Raw genomic sequence first — 17977 nt, 5'->3', positions numbered from 1 at the left:
TGTGTCAGTCTTGTGCTAAGTGATAAAATATAAAGAACTCACTATGGGTGCCAGATTTATGCTAAGTAGTAAAGTATAAAGAACTCACTGTATGTCAGTTCTGTGCTAAGTTCTAAGTACTAAATATAGTATGTTGAACATGAAGACAACTTATTTCCTTTTTTGCCAAGCATGGCCCTTGTAACTTTCAAGGTTTCTGTTCATGACAGAACCCTATCTTTGATGCTTGACGATTTTTTATTAATTCATCATCTTAGGGTCAAGCTCCACTTGGTGACTTTCTTTAGACTGGGGCCACTAGACGAGCTTCCCTCCCCCTATGAACTTTTTAGTGTCTCAGAAGGCTTGAGCGCCTGCTAAACTTTCTCCTGCACATGCTACAGCCATAAGGCTGCTCGCCTGAGTGTGTTCTATGGTGTTTAATAAGGTGGACTTTCTGACAGAAACTTTCCCCACATTCCTGACAGTTAAAGGGCTTTTTTTCCTGTGTGAATTCTATGATGTGTGTAAAGGTTTGTGCTATGAGTGAAACTTTTCCCACACCAGGAACATCTATATGGTTTTGTTCCTTAGTGTGTCATTAAGTGCTTATTAAAATCTGATTTCTGACTAAACCTTCTATCACATTGTTGACATGCATGACGCTTCTCTTCTGTGTGAATTACCTGCTGTTTAATAAGGGGAGGCCAAAATCTCACGTTTTCCCTACACTCCTGGCATTTAAATTGATTCTCTACTGAGCACCCATTCTTGGGAGTAGCCATAAGTTTCAGCAGCTCTTGTTTATAAGCTGACTCTTTCCTTCTTTTCTTCCCTGGTAAGTCTGGATGCTGTTTCCCAACTCTTGTATACTCAGGACTTCCTTCACCTCTTCTTTTTTTGGGATCTTTTACTGCACAGATGCTCCTTTGCCATGTGGTGCGTTTAATTCTAATGGAGGCATATAATTTCCGATGACGTTTTTGAGCTTTAACTCTGTTGAAATAAACAGAAAAGCAGTCATCTCTGTATCAGTACAAGAGAACCATAGGGATAGGGAGAATGTTCAATGATGATTGATTTCATAGTATATGATAAAGTCTGAAATCTGATCACATCTGGACAAGATGGCATAGACCCATGTCTCGTAGTTACTCCACATTAAGAACTACTAGAAACAATTCCAAACAATTCCAAAGACAACCCAAGGAGAAACCTCAAAAATGGTTAAGAAGAAGTTCAACTAGTTTGTGACACCAGCACAGTGGGAATAATATGGCACCACCTAGTTTAAGAAGGCACCCCAGAACCAGTGTTTTCTTATGTCCAGCTTAGCCCAACAATATTGCCCAAGTATGCTCATTCTTGTTTGGAACAAAAATGTATCCTTCTGAAAACATCAAGCAAGCCTGAAACCATCCCAAAAGGGGGCCAACCTGGAGGCCAGCACACGGAAAGGGGTCAGGAGCAGTACTCTCTTCTCAACCTCTTTCTGAGAAACACAGTGCAAGAGATACCCCAGTGTACAGGCAGATCTAGCAAACAGATCCAACACCTCAAAGCCTGAGGTTCCCTTCCAACCACAGGGGACAAATGGCCAGAAGAAAGATTTGACAAGAAAGTCCTATCCACAGGATGTGTTCCAGCCCAGGAAGACTCTTTCCCCCTCCCCTCAGTTTCGAAACTCCCCTTACCATCAAGAAACACTGAGTGGCTTGGACTGGGGAAATAGCTTCCACTTCCCCAAGCAGAATGTACAGGGACAAGTGGGATTACCAGTCTAATAATAAAACCAAGGTGACCAAAAGAACACCACACAGATGCTGAGAAAGTTAAACTGTCCTTCGAACCATGGACCAAGAAAGTATGAATGAAATAGCACGCTATACTAAAGCAGGGTGACTGCAATTCAAAACCAAATCAAACCATATCAAAAGACATAACTCAAGTGAGAAAGGGTAATCTGACCAAATGGAGTAAAACTGGACATCAATAACTGAAAGAAAAGGGAAATATCTCTAAAAATGTCAGAGTCAAACAATGCACTTTAAATAATCCATGATTCAAATAAGAAGTCACAAAACTAATTAAAGCACACAAAGAAATGAATAAAAATAAAAACTGTAATATACTAAAATATATGGGATACAACCAAATCCATGTGTATTAGTTAGGGTTCTCTAGAGAAACAGAATCAACAGCGAACACTCGCAAATATGAAATTTATAAAAGTGTCTCATGTGACCACGGGAACGCAGACTTCAAAATCCACAGGGCAGGCTGTGAAGCTGATGATTCCGATGGAGGGTCTGTATGAACTCCACAGGAGAGGCTTGCCAGCCGAAGCAGGAAGAGAACCTGTTTCTTCTGAGTCCTCCTTAAAAAGCTTCCAGTGATTAGATTGAGCATCACTCATTGCAGAAGATACTACCCTTTGGCTGATTACAAATGGAATCAGCTATGGATGCAGCTGACATGATCATGATTTAATTCTATGAAATGTCCTCATTGCAACAGCAGGCCAGCACTTGCCCAACCAGGCAAACAGGTAACAGCACTTGGCCAAGTTGACACATGAACCTGACCATGACACCATGCTTAGAGGGAAGCATACTGCCTTAAATATTTACGTTAGGAAGGGGGAAAGATCTCCATAGTCTATGTTCCTCCGTCAATAAACTAGAATAATAAGTACCAAAACCCCAAAGGAGACAAATATAATGAAATAATAAAGATCAGGGCTAACTAATGAGAGGAAATCAATGACACAAAACTTTTCTTTGAAAATAAAATGGATACATTTCCAGCAAAAATAAAAATAGAAGGGATATAAATTAAAAAATGGAAAGAACAAAATAGTGGATGTTACAATATATTCTATTTCCATAAGAATTATAAGGGAATACTATAAACAAATTTATGGTCATGTATTTGATAAGTTGGAGGCAATAGGGCAGTCCCTCAAAAACTTCAAACTACAAGAATTCAACCAATTTGAAGTAATTAACCTAACAGTAGTATATCCATTAAAAAATTGAACTCATAATTTAAAAAGTCCTACCAAAGAAATCTCCATGCTCATAAGGTGCCCCTGGCAAATTCTACCAAATCTTAAAGAATTAAAACCAATTTCACGAAATTTTTACAGAACATAGAAGGTGAGGATATATACAGGAATTTTATGTTGAAAATTACTAAAAGCTGAGGAATGGAATCAAAGATGGTGTGAACAAATGAAGAAAACTACCATATTTATAGTATGGAAACTTGTCATAGCAAAGATGTCAATGCTTCTCAATTTGAGGTATAGATGTAATGTCCTTCCTATCAAAATGTCACAAACAGCTTTTGTAGACATAAACAAGCTTATCTGAAATTGATATGGAAATACACAGGCACTAGGAGTACTAAAACAATTCTGAGAAAGAAGAATAAAGTGAGAAGAATCATTTTCTGAATTTTAAGGATTAATATACAGCTAAATAAGGACTACAATGATATATTGTCATAGGAACAGACACGCAGATTAATGGAACAGAACAGAAAACTCAGTAATGGACTCATACAAATACAGCCAACCCATCTTTGATGAAAGTGCAAAAGCAATACAATGGAGGAATGTAAGCCTTTTTGAACAATGGCGCAGACGCTTTTGAGCATCAGTAGGAAATAATAGGATGTTCCATGAAAAAGTTAGAAAGGGCAGAGCCCAAACACCCCTAAAGATTGGGAGAAAGATCAAAGGAGGAGGAGTTATAGCAAATAAGATTTAACAAACAAGTGTAACAGCTGAACCATTATATTGATATTCTTTTTAGTCTCCAGTGTCTTGGAGCAATTAGAAGGAAAACCCTGAAACTGTGTAACTGTAATCCATACCAAACTCTGAAATCTGTTCTAGCACTACTTGTACAATGTACTTTGAAACTTGTTGCTTTTTTATATATATGTTATATGTCACAATAAAAAATATTAAAACAAAAAGCCAGTCCATTTCTGGTAAATTGTATTTTGGCAGCTTTAGCAAACTAAAACAGATTTTGGCACCAGAAGAGTGGGGTGTTAAGATTGCAAATACCAAAAATGCTGGAACAGCTTTATAAATGGGTAAGGGGAAGATTTTGGAAGAATTCTGAGGTGCTTGTCAGAAAAGGCCTATTGATGAGACTGTTGATAGAATTATGGGTGCTAAAGGTACTTCCAATGCTCATGGTCTTAGAAAGAAATGATGAATGTGTCACTGCCAACTGGAAGAAAGACACTCCTTGTTTTAAAGAGGCAGAGAACTTGGCAAAATTGAGTAGTGATGTTGGATGGAAGGCAGAATTTGAAAATAACAACCTTGAATATTTAGCTGAGGAGATTTCCAAACTAAATGTGGAAAGTGCAGCCTGATTTCTCATTGCAGCTTATAGTAAAACGCAAGAAGAAAGGGATAAACCGAGAACTTTCGGATTGGGAAGAGTCTGGCCACCACTCCACTGTTCTGAGGGAGCTGATCCTGTCACCCAGAGACTCCAGAGAGTCTGGCTTCTGTCCCCAGTGCTTGAAGAGGGTGAAGCCAAGATCACGGCCCTTACCCCAATTCTTGGAGCTGTTGGAGCCCTCACCCCAGGGTTTGGAGAGAGCAGGGCCACAGTGCAAAGCCTTGGAAAAGGGGAGGGTTCCATTCTATCAAGCCCAGAGGACAAAGCATTGTTCTACAGATGACTCTCAGACCTTGAAATTTAATGCAATATGCCCTGCAGGGTTTCAGAACTGTTCAGGACCTGTGACCTCTGTTTACTTTCAGTTTCTTCTTATATATATCCTTTGTATACTAGAATCAGGTAACTTATTCCAAGTTTCACAGGTCCACAGCCAGAGCGGAAATGAGTTCTAGGCCAGACCACAACCGTAACTGAATTTGATGAGACTTTGTGCTCAATATTGTTATTGAAATGATCTAAGCCTTTTGAGATATTGTACTGAAATGAATGTATTTTGTATATGGCAAGAACATGTCTTTTGGGCGTCCAGAGTGTAGAATGTGATGGTTTGAAGCTGTTATGCACCCGAGAAAAGATTATGTTCTAAAAGGTAATCGTCCCTATTGTGGGTTGGACCTTGTGACTGGATTATTTCAGTTGAGGTGTGCCCCAGGTGGGTTTTAGTACTATTACTGGTGTCCTTATAGGCAGATGAATAACAGAGAGAAAGATACAGAAAACAGAAACTAAGAAAGGAAGTCACAGAAGCTTAAAAGAAAGCCAAGAAGACAGTGCACCCAGAAGCTGAAAGCGATAAAGTCTGGGAGCGACAGACCAGCAGATGGCACCACGTGTCTTGCCATGTGACAGAGGAGTCCAGAATCACTGGATTGCCTGTTGATACCTTAATTTTGACATTTTCATGGCCTCAGAACTGTGAGCTTGTATAATAATAAAACCTCATTGTCAAAAGCCAGAACATTTTTGTTTCATTACGTTTCGGCAGCTTTAGCAAACTAAAACAACCCTGAATCTCAAGAGTAAAACAATAAAGCAATGCAGCTGGCATATAAGCAAAAGACATTTCACCAAAGAGGGTACACAGGTGAAAATAAGCATAAAAAAGATGTAGAACATCATCAGCCATTAGGGAAAAGCAAATCACACCACAATGAGATATAGTTAAACATATCTAAAACAGCTAATATAAAATAGCAACAGCACCAAATGGTGGTGATGATGCAGAGAAACTGATTCACACCTGCAATGGCGCTTAGAATGTAATATTGTAGAGCCACTTGATACACTTTTGCAGGTTCTTATCAATTAAGCATGTGGCTACTCTATGAACCAGGCATTGCACTCTTGGTCATTTATTTCTTGGACAAATGAAAATCTATGTCCACATAATAGCCAATACACCAATGTTTGTAGCAGCTTCATTTAAAACAGACAAAAGTGGACACAGTACAGATAACCATCAAGGGTGAATGGTTAAACAAACTGCTGCCTAATTCATATCATGAAATACTACTCAGCAATGAAAAGGAATGAGCTATTGATACATGCCACAACTTGGATTAAAATTCAGGGAATTATACAGAGTGAAAAAAGCCAATCTGAACAGTTATGCATTTTGTTACTCTTGATATTTTGATATAGCAAAATTTTAGATTTGTAGAACAGATCAGAGATGGGCATGAATTAGTGAACAAGGTGGGTGGCTATGAAGGGCAACAGGAGGGATCCCTGTCATGACAGAACTGTTCCATACCTTGATTATGGTGATGGACACACAACGGCACGTGTGATACAACCGTACAGAAGTAAATACACCCGTACACATGCACATGTCCAAATAAAAGACAATATCAGAAAAAGAATGGTAGGTTGGATCAATATCAATATCTTGGTTGTAATAAATAATACAGTTTTGAAAATGTTGCCACTGAGTGAAACTAGTAATGTGTATGAATACCTGCTGTCTCATATTTAAAATGTGCATGTGAATCTTTAAGTATCTAAAATTCCAACTTAAAAATTGCAGGGGAAGAACTTTAAAATGGTAAGCTCCTGGAAAGAAAGTACATGATAGAATATTTACATTTACCTGCAGGAGATTGTCCAAGATTATCCCTGAACTCTAAACTGATCACTTTAACTTTACAGTGCAAAAATAATAAATGCACTGATGGCAAAATCTTGAGGCTATGAACTGCCATTTGAACAATTAATTGATTGACTAATTCCAGACTGTCTCAGGAAAAACAAAACACTCTTTCACAGGATGTTTATTCCAAAATGTTTAAATGGGAACAATCTTGAGTCCAAAATATGGTTTGTACTCTCCCATACCTTGGGGTAGATGTGCAATGATGGAGATAAGAAATAAACCTAATGTGGATCAATGAAAAGGTATGGGGAATGGGAACTGGGCCCATGTTCACCCTTTCTGATACCTGGAATACTTTGTGATTACCAAAGAGGGGTCAACTTGAAAGGTTGCAGGGAATATATTCTGGTCTTATTAACTCTTCAGGAAGACTCGTGGGTGAATCCATGTCCAGGAGAGCCAGTCTGAAGGTCTCTGCCTAAGGTAACAAATGCACATTGATCCCCGTAATAATTATACTTAATTTAATTTAGTGCCTAAGCATAAAGCACTGGAATAGAAAAGATTTCTAACACTTCTATAGCTCACTGGTTCATTTCCAAATAGAGGGGACAGACTGTCAGGTCTCAGAAAATAAAACTTGACATACGAAACGGATTCTGTGGCATGGGGGCCCATTCGGTTGCTCTCCCTCAGCAGCTCCTCCGACAGGACCTGATGTGCTGGCAAGATAGATGAGCACGGAAGTGATGATGCCCCACCCACCAGTGGCCAAGCCAGATATGCATGAGTGTGAAGTCATGATCTTCACCAGCCTGATGTCTCCTGGTGATGCCTGTGGGCGCACATTATCCCCCACCCCTCTTGGCGCGTTTTTTCCTTCAAAACTACAAGCTGTCAGAAAGAGAGATTTTAATTGTGAAGAACGCTAACATAAATGAAGCAGAATTGCTGTAAAACAAGCTGCTAAATTCGTACAAAATTCCCAATCCTTTCAAGCAGTTATAAAGTCAGGCTTAATCTCATGTGACCTCCCAGCACTAACAAGTGAGCTTTGTACAACTACTGGTCCCCAGCGGCAAATTTAAAGGCTAGCTCTAAGACACTTAAATTCTTTCCTACCATCCACACCACAATTAAGAAGCTGCTGATAAATCTTCTACTTAAAGAGAAATAAAAAATCCAATTTTTAAAGTAAGGATTGGGTTTGTTTTATGTAAGAATTGGCCTGAAATTTAACACCTACTTAAGGTAGAAAAGATACAGTGCCAAAGATTATATTTATAAACTTAATTCTGGAGAGGTTCAGTTTACCTTAAATTGAAGGACACTGGGACCATGTTAGATTTAAAAGCCTTATGTTCCAAACCAAAATGAGAGAGGCCAATTTCCTGTCCTTAAAGCAACTGAAGGGTAAAAGCCTTAAGGCTGACAAGTCGTTTTCCCCCCCCTGTGAAAAACAAATGGGCAGTGCAATAAGATAGTTGTATATTAAAATAATTTTGTACATGTCTGCTCCAAACTGCCACAAATAAGGTACATTTTTTGACGTCTGCCTACCCAAGCCTGGAATGGAGTTTTCTCAGACGAGTGATTGTGGCTTTGTCACCCAGGCCCTGGACAGCAGTTCATCCTCTAAGTGGGCCCTCTGTTCTCTAGGCACTGCTGGGTCCTCAGAATTGTAGCCAATAGGCCTAGACATCTAGGCCTCTGCCACAATCAGGTCTCTGGTGACTTGAAAAGCAGCAATGAGGGAATTCAGTTGAATCTTTTCATTGGTGCCAACGGAAAGTCTGTATCTAGAAGAAATTAAACAAACGGTAAGAATAAGCAATACCACAAATAGCTGCCTTCTGACAAGAGAATAGAGATCAAAGACTGTTAAAGTGTATCCTGGACAGAATCTTGTGTGTTCCTCTAACATTTTCTTTTCTGCCCTCAAACACTGATTTATAAATTTGAACTGGTTAAGGAAAAACTAAATTAAAAAACAAATTATTAGTCATCAAAAAAAAAAAAAAGAAAGAGAGATGGAGCCATTTTTCCTTTCCTTTTTCTAGCAGGTTTCACTGGCTCCTACCTGCCTGCTTTCCTTTGCTCTCAATCTGTTTCTCTCTCTTTCAACAAACCTACTAAGCTTTAACTTGCTGTCTCATGTTGAATCACCGTGCCTAACATAAATGTTGCCGAAAACCCAGGATGGAGGTCTGACTAAACCTTTCTGGCGCCTTGGGGCTACGGAACCGCCTTCCAGTCCACTCCTTTTGGAGACCAGACTGAGGTTTGAGTTTCCAATCCCGCGGAGCTACAGGAGCAGCCTTCCAGTCACTCCATACCCCGAACCTGCGTGAGCGCTATGGTTTCCATGGGATTGACGGCTTGAGTTTCCGGCTCAGACCATCTGAACCATGATGCCAGCTCACATCCATGGCATTCAAACGACTGCTAATTCGGCCCTAGGTAAGTGATGTCTTTCTGCCCAATGCTTCCCTGGAAAGTTGTGTCTGGTATCCCAGGGACACCCCAGTCCGCCTCAGCGCAGCGTAAGCTTGCATTAAAGTGGCCCCAGCATCAGCGCCTACAAAATCTGAGTGCTCAGTCAAAACTCTCCCACACTCGGAGCGTGACGCTCAGGGAGCATTTTCCCTGGTACAGCCGTCAAAATAATTTGAGGGACGCCTTAAGCAAACAACTGCACATGCTCCCCTGGTCTCCGATGACAAACCGGGAATGCCTGCCTTGTCGTTGCGAAGGATCATGAATCTGGGTGGTTAAATCTTACTTAAAGTGCCCCACCTCGGTGTCCTGGAGACACCCCGACCTGGCATTTACCTTGGTGCCTGTGAGGCACCCCAACCTGCTTTAATGCAGCGTCTATTTTGGTCCGCCCCAGCGCAGTACCCCAACGCGGCGTCTACCTAGGTGCCCCTAAGGCACCCCCACCTGCTTTAATGCAGTGCTTCGTTCAGCCTGCTTAGACGCGGTGCCCCGACCCGCTTTAACACGGAGTCTACTCCGACAACCATGGGCAAAGCCACATCAATTCCTAAAACCACTCTCAGTAAACTCCAACTAAAGAAAGAAAAGAAAACCAGAAAAACTTATTTTTCTCTGCAATTCAGCTTGGCCACAACACCCTTTAAAACAACAAAAACGTTGCCTCGCAACATGGGACTCTCAATTAACAAATGGTCTCAAAGTTTTTCCTCCCAAACTTGACAACTTTATTCCTCTGTACTATTCTATCACATAAGTGTTTCAGGTCTGTTTGATTGTTAACTAATGTATTCGATATGTTAAATATTTAATGCGTATTTGTTAGCTAATGTTTTCAATCTCATTAGTAATTGATATGTTCCTACATTTATATTAGTCAAATGTTCATAACTGTTTACCAATTACAGAATTTTTTTAAAAAGGGGAATTTTTAGGCTGTATAAAAAAATTAAAAGCATTTTAGTTATAAGTTTATAAAAAGGTTTTATTTCTATAACATAATCTGACCTTGCTACAATTTAAAATGAAAACACTAATACAAGTAGGGAATTAAATGTATTTCATCCCATTCATACAAAAAATGAAGATGGAATAAAATGGCATATTCAATCCTTTGTTTATCCCTCTCAAAAATATCTGTTTCTGTTTTTTTTTTCAAATAATAAGCTTCCTATTTATGTCAGTATAAATTTTCAATATATAGTCTCCTACCTCTGGATAGTAACGGCAAATTAATAAGAAAATTCTTAATGAGCTCTAAGCCTAATATCTTCCTACCTGTGCTACCAATTAAAAAGTTTTCCCACATTTAAACTTGGGTCAAATTCAATAAGCTCAATATATTTCTCAGAACTTAATTGTCAATGTACTTTTAAAGTTCTTCGAAATTTTAAAATATTGTAATAACAATAAAAAATTGAATGATGAATTTTTGAATTGAACAACTGCAATTTTATTCTGCTTAAGAATGGTCTCCTTAAATTTAAATAAACTTACTAATAAATAGACTAATAGTATAAGTACATTCTCAAAATCCCTCTTAAAGTAGCCTAACAGGTTGCATAAATTGAGCAATGTACCTAATACGACACTTATATAAAATGTAATGAATGTAAAAATATGCTAATACTGCAAATATTTATTTAAAAATCAAAAAAGTTTAATAAAAATAAAAATGGATTTTTAATAACTTTAAATAACTGAAGTTTTAAAAATTCTGACTTTTCTTACTTAGCCATTTGTTTACCTCAATATGTATAAAAATCTGAAATTTAATAACTTTATTAAAGCCAGACTTCATAAATAAAAAGACATAAATCTTAGCTTCTAAGGGTTTATATTCTAGTTAAAATATACACCTATTAAGGCTTTAATTAAAACAGTGGTAACAAAGGCATAAAAACACTGAAAAAATTTAAAAGGCAGACAAATAAAAATAACCGAAGAAGTCCTCATAGAAATGACGTTTAAAACCTTTAAATAAAAAGTAGCATTTAAACAAATAAAACTCTGAACCAATTTTTAAAAACTGCAACTTAATTCTATAAATTGACACATTCCTGGCATTATTAGCAGTTAGAAATATTGTTAAGAAAAATTTAAGCTTTTCCTGAATTAAACTAAATGATTTTAAATATATTATGAAATAATCATTTATGTGTCTGAGTATAAAGTATTTAAATGCTTAGCCATGTTCTAAATCTAAATATAAATTTCTTCCCTTCCTCCATTATTTTATAAATATCTGGCTCTTCTTCCCTGCAAAAGTACTATTATTGAAAAGAAGTATACAGGTTTAAAAGCTTTTTAATATTGTTCTAGTTTGCCAGCTGCCGGAATGCAATATACCAGAAACAGAATGGCTTTTAAAAAGGGGAATTTAAGAAGTTGTTAGTTTACAATTCTAAGGCCGAGAAAATGTCTCAATTAAAGCGAGTCTATAGAAATGTCCAATCTAAGGCATCCAGGGAAATATACCTTGGTTCAGTAAGGCCAGTGAAGTTCAGGGTCTATCTCTCTAGTGAGAAGGCACATGGCGAACACCGTCAAGGTTTCTCTCTCAGCTGGAAAGGCACATTGTGAACACGGTGTCATCTGCTAGCTTTCTCTCCTGGCTTCTTGCTTCATCAAGCTTCCCGGGAGGCGTTTTCCTTCATTTCCAAAGGTCGCTGGCTGATGGTCTCTGCTTCGTGGTGGTGCAGCATTCTCTGCTGTCTCCGAATCTCCTCCATTCTCCAAAATGTTTCCTCTTTTATAAGACTTCAGAAACTAATCAAGACCCACCCAAATGGGTGGAGACACATTTCCCCCAATCCAGCTTAACAACCACTCTTGATTGGGTGACATCTCCAGGGTGATGATCTAATTACAGATTCAAACATACAGTATTGAATGGGGATTATTCTGCCTTTACGAAATGGGATTTAGATTAAAACATGGCTTTTCTAGGGGACATACATCCTTTCAAACCAGCACAAATGTATTATCAAATTTATTTCTAATTGTATGCAGTTTAAATAAATAAAAACTAAGTAAAATGAATACAAAAGTAATAAAAAGTTTAAAGAAATGGATTTTATTTGTTACAGTCATTGTAAATTATATGCCCTAAATAAATAAAAAAATAATAAAAAGTTGGAGAAAATGAATTTTGTTATAGCCATTTTTTATTATAAGTTCTGAATGATTGTAAAGTTATAAAGAAAAAGTTTATGAAAATGAATTCTGTCTGTCATAAAATAATTGTAAAGAGTTATAAAGAAGGAGTTTATGAAAGTGAATTCTGCCTGTCATAATCAGTACTAACCAAAATTTAATAGGTCTGTTTATCACATATTTCAAAAAAAAAGGAAAGCTTTTGTGTTATGCTGAATATTCATACAAAGCTAGAGTTAAGTTTTCTCTGGGTTCTATTAACATGATTGTTAATATAAACTATTTTTAAAAACCAATTTTTCTTAATCCTCCAAATACTGTGTCTAAAATATTTTACATCAAAATGATATCCTTATTTATGTTTATGCTGGCATTATCCTTTATTTCAGAAACAAGTCTTCTTACCCTTCGGAAAAAAACTGTTACAAATAATTTGTTCTTTCACCTTGTATAAACAAGGTGCTAAGGTACTAAAATAACTTAACCTATTGCATAAAAAGTATTTGAAACATATTACAATGGTTAAAAAGAATTTTCTATCTTTTTACAAATTAAATTTAAATAAATAAAATGTTCATATATTTGAATATTGTATAAATTCCTAAAAATTTGACAATATTATTACTATCAATGTTATATCCTAATACTAATCTATATGATGTTAAGCAATGGTATGGTGTTATTAATCATAGTTTTAATTACTTAAAAAAGGCTACATATCATAGAAACAGCCAAATTGTCAGTTGCACTGCTTTGTTCTAACAGTTCTCTAAAAATACACGTGCTCAGCTTTAAAAGAAAAGTTAAACAAATATATATATATTATATTTTATCTATTAAATAATATAACTCTGGTAAATGTTTAAAAATATAATAGAACAAAACCTTTGCTATGATTTCTTAATGTAAAACAGCTATCTAATGTTTTTATTTCTAAAAAAGCTTCATTTAAAAGTACTTATAAAGATTAAAGCTCAGATTGTATGCATTAACTATTATCATTAAATTCTGAGGTACTTTACTCTTTACATAACTCTCAAACTCCAGTTAAAAATGTAATAAAACTGATAAAGTTAAAACCAAGCTAAATCAGTAAAGGTAAAAAATAATATTGTCTATATTTTAAAGCTTTAACTTTTGTGTGAGATAAAAAATGTTTTTGTCCAAAATTTGCACTAATTTAATCTGTTTAGTAAATTAAACAAACTAACTCATTTTTATTCAATATAGAACCTGGAATAAGGAATAAAATCTTGAGGCTTTGTACAAGTGAATGTGTTTTATTTTGGGGTGCATGGTCCAGGAATCGAACCTGGATCTTCCGCATGAAAGGCGGGCATTCTAACCACAAAACTACCTGTGCACTCTGCAAGTTAATGATTTATACTTTACATTTCAATGTGTTTGGGGCAAAAAATTTAAAAAGTGTCTGCAAAGTCCCTTGAGGGACTGGGAAAGATAAAACTATTAGGAATTCCCCAGGTAGCCAAGGCCTCAATTTTAAGGCTTGTCCTTATGAAACTTATTTCTATAATAGTAAACTAAACCTACTTAGAATTAGTGCCTAAGAACCATCTCCAGAAGATCTCTGCTGTTGCTCAAATGTGGTCTCTCTCTAAGCCAAACTCTAAGCTTCCCCCCACGTGGGGCATACTTTCCAGGAATATAAACCTGGAACTGCAGCATGAAATACAACTAACCCTCGCATGGCAGAACTTGGCTGGCCCTGGTACTGTGAGACATAAGCTCCAAAGATGAGCCTGGCCCTAACAGGGATGAACTGACCAAAAAAGGGAAAAGAAATAGAGTTTCAATGGCTAAGACATTTCAAATCGAGCCGTTATTCTGGAGATTACTCTTAGGCACACTTCAGTCAAATACTACAAACTGCCACAATACAGCAAACTCCAACCACCAATGTTCCAAGAAATCCTAAAAAATATCTAATGCTCTATAAAATTTTACTCATTAGGTTTGTTTTTCAGAAACTTAAAACCTCCAAATTGTTCCAATGCCAAAGAAGTTTTGAAACCTGAAGATGCTGTACTCTCCAAAAACAACAACTTATTTTATCAATTCATCCCTTTACCCCTTAAATCTTGTTAACAACTCACTCATCCTTAATTATCTTCCTATTAATTTTCCTCCTAAACATCTGCATCTTACAATGACTAAGTTTGTTCACAGGTCAACAGCAGGTGTAATCAACCAGCAGATTTCTAAAAACATACTCCTGCTACAACAAAATGTAAAACCTGCTCCTGTTGCAGCAAAAATGGTACTATCAGCCCATTCCAACCAAAGATGCCTAGGAGCACAATTAATGATGCCTCTGCCTGGCTCAAAGAAATTTTTCCTTCCCCAACTCGGCCCCTTTGACAGAAGGAAGTAGCCAAAAAGAGAACACGACATCCCTATTGCTTCTTAAAATTGCTTCAAGTGAGCTAAGGCATCCCCCGAAACCTAACCTGAGCTCCAGTCAATTTCATTAAAATAAAAAGGCAGGAATGTCAGGTCCCAGAAAATAAAACTTGACATACAAAGTGGATTCCGTGGCATGGGGGCACATTAGGTTTCTCTCCCTCAGCAGCTCCTCTGACAGGACCTGATGTACTGGCAAGATAGATGAGCATGAACGTACTGATGCCCCACCTACCAGAGGTCAAACCAGATAACCATGAGCATGAAGTCATGAGCTGCACCAGCCTGATATCTTCTGGTGATGCCTGTGGCCACACATCAACCCCCATCCCTCTTGGTGCATTTTTTTCCTTTAAAAGTACAAGCTGCAGAAAGAGAGATGGAGCCATTTTTCCTTTCCTTTTGCTAGCAGTTTTTGCTGGCTCCCACCTGTCTGCTCTCCCTTTGCTCTCAATCTGTTTCTCTCTCTCTCAATAAACCTATTAAACTTTAACTTGCTGCCTCATGTGGAATCCCTTAATGAACCCGTGCCTAACACAGACCAGTATCACCTTTTGCAACTTTGCAAAATGCAGGTCTCCAGGTGGCAGAAATTATGCATTACATGGGAATTTGATAAATATAGATTGACTGCTCACTACAAGCATGACAGTTCTCTGCGGGTCGGGGATAAAGCATGAATAAGACAAAGTCCCTATTCTCATGGTGCTTATATTCTACTGGAAGAATATAGTCTGACTATAAATGAATGAATGAATGAACTAGCAAGTGAGTGAGTGAACAAATGATGTAATGTCAAAAGTGATAAATGTTTTGAAGAAGACTAAGCGTAAGAGAACAGTGATTGGTTTGGGGGCAAATTTACTATAAACAGAGGGGTTGTAGAAGGCATGTTTGAGACATAGAGTGATCAAAACAGATTAGAAATTAGAGAGAAAGTGGAACCATGTGAGTATGTGGGGAAAAAGTGTGCCTCAGAAGAGTCTCAGAGGAAGAAAGGAGATTGGCAAGTTCAAGTAACAGCAAGAAGGCCAAGGAACAGCAAGAAGGCCAATGTGGCTAAAGAGGACAGAACAGGGGCTCTGGTGGCAGGAGATGAGGGTAGAAGCAGGAGTAGGCACCAAGTCGGATAGGACCCAGTGAGCCTCAGGAAAGAGTCTGGATTTTATTTTGAATGAGAAGTCACTGCTGGACACAAAGTAAGGAGATGCTACAAACTGATTATGTTCTTAAAAGATTTAGCTGGTGTGCAGAAAAAGGCACGAGAGGGCAAGAGTAGAGGCTGGAAACAAAAGCTAGAAGGCAATTGAAAAGCCATAGTTAGAGATGAAGGGTTGTTTTAGTGTGGGAAGATAAGAATAGAAAGTGCAGCCATGGTTGGATTTAGGATATATTTTGAAGATTGAGCTAAGAAGCCTTCTTGAGGGATTGGTATGGAGTATGACAGATAGATGGGAATAAAAGACAATAGCCAGGTATTTGGCCCTGCGACAATTGGTGAATGGTAGGCCCTTTCCTGAGGTGGGATATTTGTGAAATGAGAAGGTTTCCAGAATGAGGGAGTTGAATGGAATAGAACAATAGTTCTATTCAGAAAAAGGAAGCAAAGTATGTGTCTTTGGGCAAAACACTCCAGGTGTTCTTTCTCCCCCCCAAACAAAAGCTGAAAATGAACAAGCTACCGAAATAGTTTGACTGACACCAGCACACATTCTCCTTACTCTGAAGATGCAACAGATGACTCCACTGTTTCACAAAGGAAGGGTGGGGGCATATTACCTACAGAGATGACTATCTCAGTGACTTTCTGTATGACACCAGTATAGAGGCCCTTCTGAGTAGGGTTCAGTAACTTCCATTCTTCCAGGGTAAAATACATGTTCACATCTTCAAATGTCAGCGATTTCTAAAGAAGAAAATGGGCTTCAATTTAGGCCTTCCCACTGCAGAAGCAGTCCTGGCACCCATCTTTTTAGGACATGAAAATCCAAACACTGAAGGAAATAACAGCCAAGATTTCCAAGACAGAAGCAGAAAGAAAGCAGAACGAGGGAGCCAAAGGAATGTGTATGGAAAATGTTGATCACCTGGGACTCAGGCAAGATGGGCTGAGAAGCCATCTTCGACTGGTTGGTGCTTGCCTGTTCAGAAAGGGCTAGGGTCGGTTGAGAAGGCCCTGCTGTGGATGGAAAAGAGCCTGAGGAAATTTTCTGTGTTGTTCATGAACATCCTGAACTGATTTTTACGAGACAACATCTGGACTCTTTCAATAAAGATAGTACAACTTTACAAGTGTGTGTGTGGTGTCTATAAGTGCCCGTCTCATTGAAAATAAGAACCAATATCTATCACCCCATAGAACTGTTTTTTTGTTTAGTTTAATTATACATGAATAAAGCTGGCCTTTATTTACAAGTAATTTGTACCTCAGGTCATAAAACTGGAGAGAGAGTCGGTAGTGATTAAAGTTGTCATAAGCAAGGAGGTTGCTGGTAAGGGTAAACGATCTGCTGACATTCTATTTTCTCAAGGACATTCTATTTTCTCTAATCAAGGTCAAAGATAGCCTCCTAAGTTCCGTTTTCCCTGTGGTTGATCCAACAGAAAGGGCAACGCAATTGTTTTGAGGATACCATGAGAATTCAAAGAAATGGTCTGCTCTGTAATGCCCACAGCAGCTCAGGAGCATTAAAGGACTTTCTTCCTCCTTTTTGAGTAAGTCTAGGCTGATGTTTCCGAGTCTGAAGTGACCTGTTACGTCATGACACCATAAGCCAGGGGAACGGGGATGTTTCTCTGGTTGCAGTGGTAGACATTACTGAATACCTCTCACCCACCGCAGGGTGGCTCCACCTTCTTGATGGAATAGAGAGCACCCATAAGTACTCTGCAGGCAGGCAGTGTCAGAGTGTGCATCAGTAGCACCCTTGGATTTTCTTTGTTCATAGGATAGACTGAGATTGCTTCAGGAGGTTTTTAATGGCTGTAGGTGCCTGGGCACCAGCCTGGCGGACGACGGCCCCACTTGACTCAGTCCGAATGCCACCCTGCGATGATGACACCACTATCCATCAATGATGATGTCACCTCCCACTAAAAATAAGTGGTTGTATCCTGCCTAGCCCCCAGCCCCGCCAAGCTGCTGCCCCAGAGGCTGATAAGGACACAGGAGACCTCTCTATCTGAAGTGTCCTCTGACAGAACACAAAGAGACCATTCATTGATATTTTAATTAAAATTTTCATTTTGACTTAATTGTAGGTTCACATGCAGTAGTGTGAAATAATATGGATACTCTTTTACCATTCACCCAATACTAACATCTTACAGAAATACTGTGCAA

General features: G+C 38.2%; 1 pseudogene; it reads right to left on the bottom strand.

The window, feature by feature from the left end:
• Positions 1 to 328: 328 nt before the first annotated feature.
• Positions 329 to 16754, bottom strand: LOC143671745 (zinc finger protein 75D-like; annotated as a pseudogene).
• Positions 16755 to 17977: the final 1223 nt, after the last annotated feature.

The sequence above is a fragment of the Tamandua tetradactyla genome, chromosome X, assembly GCF_023851605.1.
Source record: "Tamandua tetradactyla isolate mTamTet1 chromosome X, mTamTet1.pri, whole genome shotgun sequence".
Lineage (NCBI taxonomy): Eukaryota > Metazoa > Chordata > Mammalia > Pilosa > Myrmecophagidae > Tamandua > Tamandua tetradactyla.
This window is presented reverse-complemented; position numbering and strand designations above follow the sequence as displayed.